The sequence below is a fragment of the Ahaetulla prasina genome, chromosome 8 (assembly GCF_028640845.1).
Source record: "Ahaetulla prasina isolate Xishuangbanna chromosome 8, ASM2864084v1, whole genome shotgun sequence".
Classification (NCBI taxonomy): Eukaryota; Metazoa; Chordata; class Lepidosauria; order Squamata; family Colubridae; genus Ahaetulla; species Ahaetulla prasina.
This window is the reverse complement of record NC_080546.1, coordinates 72,246,671-72,256,392: the sequence shown is the minus strand read 5'-3', so window position 1 is coordinate 72,256,392 and position 9,722 is coordinate 72,246,671. Positions and strand designations below refer to the sequence as shown.

At 35.1% G+C, this 9,722-nt stretch overlaps 1 protein-coding gene across 1 annotated transcript in view; it reads left to right on the top strand.

Annotated features, from left to right (window-relative positions):
- Positions 1-668: 668 nt before the first annotated feature.
- The window catches only part of FSTL5 (follistatin like 5), a 473,869-nt gene continuing 464,815 nt past the window's right edge, over positions 669-9,722 (top strand). Inside the window, exon 1 of the mRNA XM_058193148.1 lies at positions 669-1,048. The gene's annotated coding sequence lies outside the window, so the exon portion shown is untranslated. The remainder of the gene's footprint in view (positions 1,049-9,722) is intronic.

Below are 9,722 nucleotides of genomic sequence, written 5' to 3'. Positions count from 1 at the left end.
ACTTAAGCTTTTGCCGCCTTCAGCCAGAGGGAGAAAGAACAGCGGAAGAAAAATTGACTGCCTTGAGTCTCACACTTTCTTGCCCTTTCTTCAAGACGGCCTAGGTCGGGGGAAAGTCGGGGGACCAGATTCCGAGCGTCTCCCTCCCCCGGGATTTTCTCCTCCTCTTCCTCCTCCTCATCTTTTCATTACTATTTTCCTTTCTTTCTTCGGCAGCAGGAAAGAAAAGGTTTCGTTTACTTCCTTCCTCCCCCCCCCCCCCGCCTCTCCGCCTTCCACCACAAAAGTGGCGGCGCTTTAGCTTTCTTTTTCTTTCAAGCACATAATCGCCGGTGTAGTTCTGACGGCCGCGTTTATTTGTACAGCTTTTCCCGTCTCCCCATCCCCCAAAGCTGGTTCCGTGCTCGGCTGCTGCTACCAGTTGCAGAACCTGACGGCAGCCCTTGCCTGTCATTACACGGCGGCTGGTCACGGGGCCGTCTGCAGCTGCCCCCTTTCTCAGCTCCTATGCAAATAAAGGAAGAGCTGGGGCTGACGCGAGGCTTTGGACAGGGGAGGCGACGAGAGGCGGGACCCGCTGGGGCTTAGCGGTAGCAACGGGGTGGGCGAGGAGGAGAGACGGAGAAGCTGCCGGCTTCAGTGCGTGAGCTGAACTGGAGAGGGAAGGAGCTGTCCACGGGGCTGCTGGTGCTGAATCTGGGATTCCCCGCTCCGTCCTCTTGTTTTCGCCTGCGCCGGGAGGCTTTACTCCTCCCCTCCTTCACAACCTTCACACAAAAGCAACTTGGCAAAGGAGCTTATCGGACGTCAAGGAGATTCTCTGCCCTACTGAACGAGGAAATTTCTTCGGAGTTGATCCCGGACTTGGGTTTCTTTCACCCGCCACCTTTGCAACGTTTTACCTTTTGATATTTTCATTTGCTGTACTTAAAAACAGACGTTGGTGATAATAAGGTGCAATCTTTCCACAAGGGGAAAAACAAAAGGGACAGAAGAACGCTTTCCCCCCCCACCTCCTTTCTTCGTGGGCTTTAGTGACTTCAATCAGGTAAGGAAGAAACTGGACTTGAAATGCATTTCTTCTTTTTGGTTGGAACGGTTATTTCAGGCGAAGCAAACAAAGTTTGGAGATAGCACAATGGAAAAGAGAAAGTTATAAACTGGTTAATTCTTGAACCAATTCAGGACAACCCTGGGGATGAGGAATTACTTCAGTGATTTTGAAGGAGGGTAATGAACATTTGTAAACAAGAGATGAATTTAGGTTGAAGTGAAAGCCCTGGTAAAGTGCCAGAGGGTCACTCGGTGGCAGAGGTTTTTTTCCCCCCACATGCACACTTTTAGATGTGATGGTGGGCTTTTAAAAATGTCATTTTGTTATATATACATAATATGGAAGGAACAAGAAGCCTGGATTAATTCTTTGATGGATTTTAATTAAAAGATCTCCTGGAAATTCAAATGTAAAAACATTTGGGGTGAATACATTTCTATTTTTCTGGAAAGAGAGAAAGGAGTGTGTAAAAATAATTGGGGAAACAATGAGCAAAGCAAGAATTAAAAAGGGCACGCAAAATAAATGTCTGATTCACCACCACTCCCCGCCCCTTATGTGTATATCTTCTTATGACAGAAACAGAGGAGTTATGGGGGTTTAGGGGTTTTGAACAACATACACTGTTATTTCTATACTGCAAACAAAGATATTTCAGTACAAAACTTACACCATTCAATTTTATTAAGGGCTTCACCCTATAATCCTCAAGGTCACCTAAGGATGGAAAGTTGTGATTTGTTTTTTCTGCAATATTGATTGGTCAGTATCAGGCCTTCCTTCAGGCTAGAAGATGATACATGTATGAAGTTCCATTTCTGTAATACAGTTAGAAGGTAACTGAGGACAGCTAGAACTGAGATGACTGAAAGAGCTTATGCTTTTATACCTCATGGTTCTTTATTCAGAGCTTTGTTCCCGAAGAAAGCTAGTTTATGTGAGTTTCCAGACTTCCTTCTGCACAAGCTGGAGTATTTTTCATATGATTTTAATGTTTTCCCAAGAGTGAACATTTTATAGCTAGTGGGGAGGCAGATGACTAAATTGAACCAAAGAAACAAATTAACTCCTCAGCCATTACTGCATCCCATTGTAGATTATTTGGTAATCTTCGCCCATACACACGATACTTAAACCATTTCTATATTCCCCTATGCCTAATTCATCTTAAAACAATAACAAAAACTGTTTGTATTGGAAAGAATGGCAAAAAAACTCAGTTGCAATATATTCCAAAGCAATGTGAAGTTCTTTGCTTTGTTTTTGTCAGTTTTACTTTAATGCTCTGTGTTAAAAGTTGATATATGCTGCTAGTACCAAACATCTGCTAAAATAATAGTTTCAAGGTTGTCAGCAATTCTGAAACAGCAGGAAGTAAGATTAACAGCTGCTTAATTCAGTGAAGAAAAGTTTTGGTGATAAATCCTTGAGTTATGTTTATGCTGAAATTTCAGCTTGGAAAAAATGCATATTAGCATAATAGCATAATAACATACATACATACATACAAACATAGATACGTAGTGTGCAAATGGATTCTTATTCAGTCCTGAAAACAGGCATATTTCCAACTTTCTATGCCCTTTCAGGTGAAATATGAAAGCAACAATCTTGAAGTATCCTTTTTCTATATTTGCTTATGAAAAATAATATGAACATACACACACACACACACACACTTAGACACAGACACACAGAGACATAAGAGAATATATATTGTCTGTGTCTCTCTCTCTCTATATATATATATCCTCTTGCAGTGCCTGTATAGACATGTAGAGGGCTCAAGCTTATAAGCATGTTTTTCAGTGATTACTATCACACAGATTAAATGTTTTGTTACTATAGGTTAAAAAATACCCATTGTCCTTGAATATGCCTTGTAATTTATATTTTTATAAGTTCCATAAATATATGATATGACCTATAAAGTTATAGGTGCTGCATTAAGAAATAGTAGCATAATTCTGTATGTAATTGTTCAGGAATTAGTTCAGCTAAGTTCACTGAAGTTCATTTTTTTTTCTTGTGAAAGAGAGTATAGGTTGTAATATTACTGGAAGAGTCTGGAAAAAGTAAAACTGAAGTTTGTTCTTTGTTTTTTTGCTGTTAATTTACTGATAAGACAAAATGGTTGCCCACAATAGTCTAATTAGAAGAACAGGTAGATAGAATAGACTTCTTGAGCAAGTCTTTCCTACATTCTAGTTTCAACCTTCTCTTTTAAAGTTGCTTCTTATCAACACAATGCAGCTCAAAAGGTATGAAGAAAGAGCTCCAGAAATTATTTTGAAAGGTACATAATTGTACAATTGTAGCACCTTATCATCCTAATTACTGAAGTCTTTCTCTTGATCTTCATTCATCAGTGTTGAATCTAGCATTTAAATAATCTATGAATCTGGTTCTGAAATACCTATTTTGTTTCCACGTAGAAAGATTGTCCATTTCCCCCCCCCCCCAAAAAAAGTAACCTCTGTGGTAATAAATTATTATTTGAAGTGCTGAGAGTAATACACTAAAATTTTGTCATCCTTTAATATTGCTCATTATCCTGCATAACTGAAATCATGACCAGGTTTGATTTTTAATATAAATAAATGTATTCAGATACTTTGAAGAAAGTAAGAAAAAGAGCTAAGTCTAGTTTTTTTTTACATTTGAAAATAATACTAGCATTATATTATATTGTATGTTCAATGGAGGACTAATAAACTTTATAATGTGTGAAGGTAAGTTTGATTCAGAATTATTTCTGTGTAAATAAGCATATTATATGTGAAACTTCTTCAGGTATTTACCTGAATTCATGAGGACTCTTGCTGTGTAGGGATATGGATCTTAACAGATTAGATCTAAAATTCACCATGTTTATCCATTTGCCCATTAGTTATAAACTCCTTTATATTGAACAAAATAGAAAAAAAGGAAGGAAGGACTTATTGCATGACTGGAGATTCCACTTTAGTAAGGATTGTTCTGCATACATCCACATGAATGTATTCCACATATTAACCTAAAGTTGAGTGAACTTAAGCTCATGGATTCAGGCAAATCATTAAATAATTCTAATAATCTTTCACTTATTTCTACAATTTTAGGATTTAGATGCACTGAGATGTTAAGAGTTAGTGAATTTGTGTCCTGTGTATGCAATAGCTTTATATTAATTGTCTCCAAATTGCTAAGACCAATAACAAACCATAAGGTGATTACATAGGCTGTTTTATGATTGGTTTTTGTTGTATAAACTTGTTATTTGGACCAAGTTACTATTTTGTTTTGTTGTTATTACACCATTACTCCAAGTAGATCAGAATGGCAACTATGGTTACATCCTTTGCTATTTCTTTAACTCAACCACCCTGTGAGGCAAATTAGACCAAAAGAGTATGGTGCTGCTCAGTGTCATCCAGTGAACTTAGGTTGCTGAATCTTACTCTCCTCAGATACTAAAAAAATCACTATCGCAGGATAATTCATTGAAAAATTAATTTTCTTAAATAGCTATTTTACCATAAATATTCAGAAAACAAATTCTGATTGCAATGGGATATAATTAGTAAATTTGCTTAATTTAATAGCTAATTGTTATCACAATGCGAATACGGCATGAGCAATTCACGCAGCTAAGGCTCTACCATACATAATTGTCTAAAATATGACTAAATACATTTTTCAGTCAAGCATATGTTAAATCTTACTTCAGACTTGAGTACAGCTATAAGCTGTTTTAATGTTAAGAACCAATTGTTCCCTTGGAATTTCAAGTTATAAAAAGGCCATATTGTAGTACACAATGAAAAATGCTCAAAACAGCATCATATTCATAGCTATAATAAGAGGCATTCAGAAGTGATGCCAAGAGAGAATAGTAGAATATCTGGCCTAACCTTTTTTAGAATTTGGAAAAAGATGCAAACATATTTCTATAATAGGTTATGTTAGAGAAATTGAAGAGCTGTTTCTTATTGTTCCGTATTATATCATTCTAAATACATCAAGTAATCTAAATAAATTATTTTGTCAATACATAGGTCATTACAGAAATGGCACCAAATACAAATGACATTTTATCTTAGCATTCTCAAATGTTTTCCTTTTCAATAGTTATTCATAGCTGTCAGTTATCAGTTCTTTATTCATAAAATAATCAATAGCAGTAAATACCAGTTTTGGAGGAATTTCCACTAAGAAACTGTGTGGATGAAAGAATTATTAACCATTGTTCATCAATCCTGTGGTTGTAATCTGTATCCACAGGTGGTTGTAAAACAGAGGAAGGAATATGATTTAATATGTTTATCAGCCTGATATGTTGCATATGTTATATTATTAGGAATTCTGATGTTTACATTAGAGGAATGCCATTTTTTTGTATTAAATAATTTCTATTACCTTTTACTTTTCAAACCACAATCTGGATTTCATATTGTTTGTCTAGAATGTTTGAATGCTACAAAAAGTTATTTAGTGAATACTGTTCATTTTGTTATTTTTAGTATTGTTATTTGTGGTATTTTAGTAATGCCAGATTCAAATAGGTGATAGCAAAAAGTGTGAGAAGCATGGAACACAGCTACCAAAATTGATTTCCTGAATTGGGTTAAATACATGGTTGAAGAGTTAGAAAGACAGAATGGTAAATGTTGTAATCTTGAAAAGTATAAATACTTATATTGATATCCACATGAAATATTAAAATAGTATACATTTTAGAGCTGAATATTAAGAATACCCATTCAAAACAAAATATTTTTTTAAATATAGTATTCCGTACTTAATTAACATAGTTAAATTCTGAACTAAATCTAATGTAGCAAACTGTTTTACAAATAACTAGAAGATTTTGTTAATGGGATAAAAAAATACTTATTTGATACATTCCCTTGGATTCATGGTTAATGTGGTTGACAGAATTGGCATGGTATAACAGTATTTGCTTCCCCAGCTTCTCTGTGGATGAGGTAATCTCTTCCCAGTTATCAAGGATTGTGGTGCTTATCCTTTTTGCAAAAAATATCATGCAAGATGGGATATGATTCTTCCCCCAGTCTTCTGACACATAAGAATACTCAAAGGAGAAGGAATAATAAAAATTATACATTAGATTGGCTAAAAAGCTAATCTACCTGCAAGATTTTTTCCCCCTGTAAGATGTAAAACATAGTTTGACACTATAATAATTAAGTATTTTTGTGCATATTTTAAGTTGTCTTGTTCAAACCAGGACTCCCTTATACATGCATAAAGGTAAAGGTAAAAGTTCCTCTCACACATGTGTGCTAGTCATTCCTGACCCTAGGGGGCGATGCTGATCTCTGTTTCAAAGCCAAAGAGCCAACACTGTCCGAAGTCATCTCCATGGTCATGTGGCTGGCATTACTAAATGCCAAAGGCACAAGGAACGCTGTTACCTTCTCACCAAAGGTGGTCCCTATTTTTCTACTTGCATTTTTTACGTACCAAGGTTGGCAGAAGTTAGGACAAGTAACGGGAGCTCACCCCATTACGTGGCACTACGGATTTGAACCGCTGAACTGCCAATCTTTTGATCAACAAGCTCAGTGTCTTAGCCACTGAGCCACTGCATCCCTTTATACATGCATAGGACTATTTAAAATGAAGGTAAACTATCCACAGTGTATTTGTTGGCTATGAACTGGTATTCTATGCTTTATGGTTTCTGCATAGTCATAATTAGGTTGCTCCATGATCCATGTCTGAAGTATATATATGATGTATGCATAGAATTCATATGCACCCAAGCTATCTTTCTATGGAGTTAGTATAGTGGCTATAGGGAGATACAGTATCCATTGTTAGAATGAGCTGTCTTCCCTAGTGAAGTTAATTAATGCTTATAAGTGGCTAATTTTATCAAATTTATTGTCTGGAGTCACATACACTTCTTTCATCTTTTGTCATAAAACTTTCTTTAGTCTTTATGACTGAGTTGTTCTAAATACAAAAAGAACCAGCTGAGTACAAAATAATATGTTTACCTTAGCAATTGTAATCTATGCATTTTGTTTCACAGAAAAGTTGAAGATAATGAGTATAATCATATAACTACTGGGAAATCATTTCCTGTTCTTGACAGGACCCTTGCAGTCAGTCAAGTAATTGAAAGTTTAAAGTGGAAAGATTCAAACAAATAGACACACACACACACACACACACACACGGTGTAAATTAAGAACATTGTTTAAATAAAAGGGCTTTAATTCTGTGAAAGAGTGGTGAATGACTGGTTGTATGTGAAGCTTCTACTTCATTTAGTCTGCATCATCAGTCAGCATATTGTGATGTTTTGGAAATATTGTTTGGCATCTATCTGCTCTAAAATGTCAGCATGATAATGGCATGCCTAGGCTTGAAATTTTAATGACCTACCCTGACTTGATAAGAGAAAAACACGAAAGTAGAATTTCTTATAAAAATAAAGCTAAACTAAATTAAACATGAACTAGATAGATTTGTCAATCCGCCATTCTTACTATACCTTCTAAAAGGGGCCTCAAACAGCTTGGGAAAAAGTATAAATGTCAAGGTGCACTCTTGGGGGAAAAAAAAAGTGGAACTGGATACTAAAGAAGCTGCCCCTAAAGGAGAGTTATATTATTAACGGTCAAGATGGACCACTGGGTTTTCAAGATTAACAATTAACCAGTGGAACAGCCTGTCCTAAGACGTTGTGGGTGCTTCAACACTGGAGGTTTTTAAGAAGAGACTGGACAGTCACTTGTCTCAAATTGTATAGGATCAAATTGCTTGCGTAGGGGATTGGATGAGAAGACTCTTTTGGGTCACATCCAGCTCTATTCTAATTGCTTAGATATGCAACCATATTATTTCCATTTTTCTTCCCATTACCATTCCATGCCCTCGCCAACATTTTGTCTCATATTACAAAACACATTTAATTCACTAACCCAGTATGCTTAATATGGAGAATGAATGTTCTATGCAACATGTAATTAATTTTGAAATTTCACTGTTATTTGATTCCTTGAAAATAGCTATTTAACAGAACTAAAAATGAATAAAGATGAGTTATAATTTGTTAAACAAAGTTCTAAAAAAAAGAGAGAGAGAGAGAAAGAGATAAATACTCCTGAAGACGAAATAATACTTTGAATGGATTATTATGGAGAACACATATTACTCCTATCCAAACATTCACACTGGATAAAGAAACTCCTGTGAAACTGAAAAATTACAAAAGATAATGGACCCTTTTATTCTATGAAGGGGGAAAAAGAATGGTTTTGAGTATTTTATGCATCATTTCACTTCAGGCAATCTAGTTTTTAGAACAGGAAAAGGTTCTACACACTAGGAAGAATTAACTATTTATATGTATCTGGCTGAGTTTTAGAAAAATCTTAAAACCAAATGAAGTTACCAATGAAACTATAAATTTTCATTGTTCCATGTTTTATACAATAAATACCCACTGAAAAATTTCTATCCCACTTTATATGAAAAGTGTGGTGTACCAGATTGTGAGCCTGACTGAATATATTAATGAATATAATGGTCAAAAATACTTTATGCTGAGACTATTTTATAGTTAATGGTACCTATTATGACATCTGTATGTGTGTGTGCAGAGGGAAGTGAATAGAAAGCTGATTATCTATTTTTTTTAAAAAAAATATCCACAAAAATGAGCCTTTTGATTGCATGTTTAATAGAAAAATACATAAATGCAAATGAGGTTTACTACAGGTCTTTTACAGGCATGTTCTTCAAAAGCTATATGCAACTGAATTTTTTTTGAATAGTGACATATAGCTGGGAGATAAATAATACCAGAGAAATGAGAAGATTTATCTGTAAGCAGTTGCAGCTTCTCAACAATGTATTCCTATGGATAAGAACATTAATTATACATGGAAAAAATAATTTTACCCTTCTTATATGTTTAAAAAAGACAAATATTTAATGTCTTTAAAGTTGATAAAAATGATAACCTTTCTTTCAGAGTATTGAATTTTTATTTTATTTTCTTTTTCACGCCTCTCTTTGTTATTCATTTTATTCGTTTTCAGTAATGAGTAGCCTCTTAATTAATTTTTATTTTTCAGTGCCTTAATTAAAAGGCAATATCCAATAAATCTCTGTGGAGTAGAGCTTGTGTTTTTATGAAAGATGACACAATATTTACTCAAGAGATCAAAGTCGGTCAAAACAGTAGAAACTCAGAAGGGAATAAGACAAGACATTTCTTTCTGAACTTGATGACACAACTACACACTTAAATGGCAACCATATGTGATCAGGTGTTCTAAATTTTTCCCATATGGAAGTGGGTATAAATAATATGTTTAAGAACAACTGAGAAAGGATTGTTTGTTTCTTAAATAATCATTCAGAATGAGAATGATTGAGTGATATAATCCTGTACCTAATGCTAACAGTAACATTTTGGAACCTCAGGCAAGATTCATCTGCAGTTCTTCTTATCAAAGTGGAAGCACCAGATATGTGTAATATACCATTCACTTCCTTTAGTTTTTGATGCTTTCAATCCAGCAATAGCACTTAAATTTATACACCAATTCACAGTGCTTTACAGGCCTCTATAAGCAGTTTTCAGAGTCAGCATATTGCCCCCAACAATCTGGGTCCTCATTTAACTGACATGGGAAGGATGGAAGGC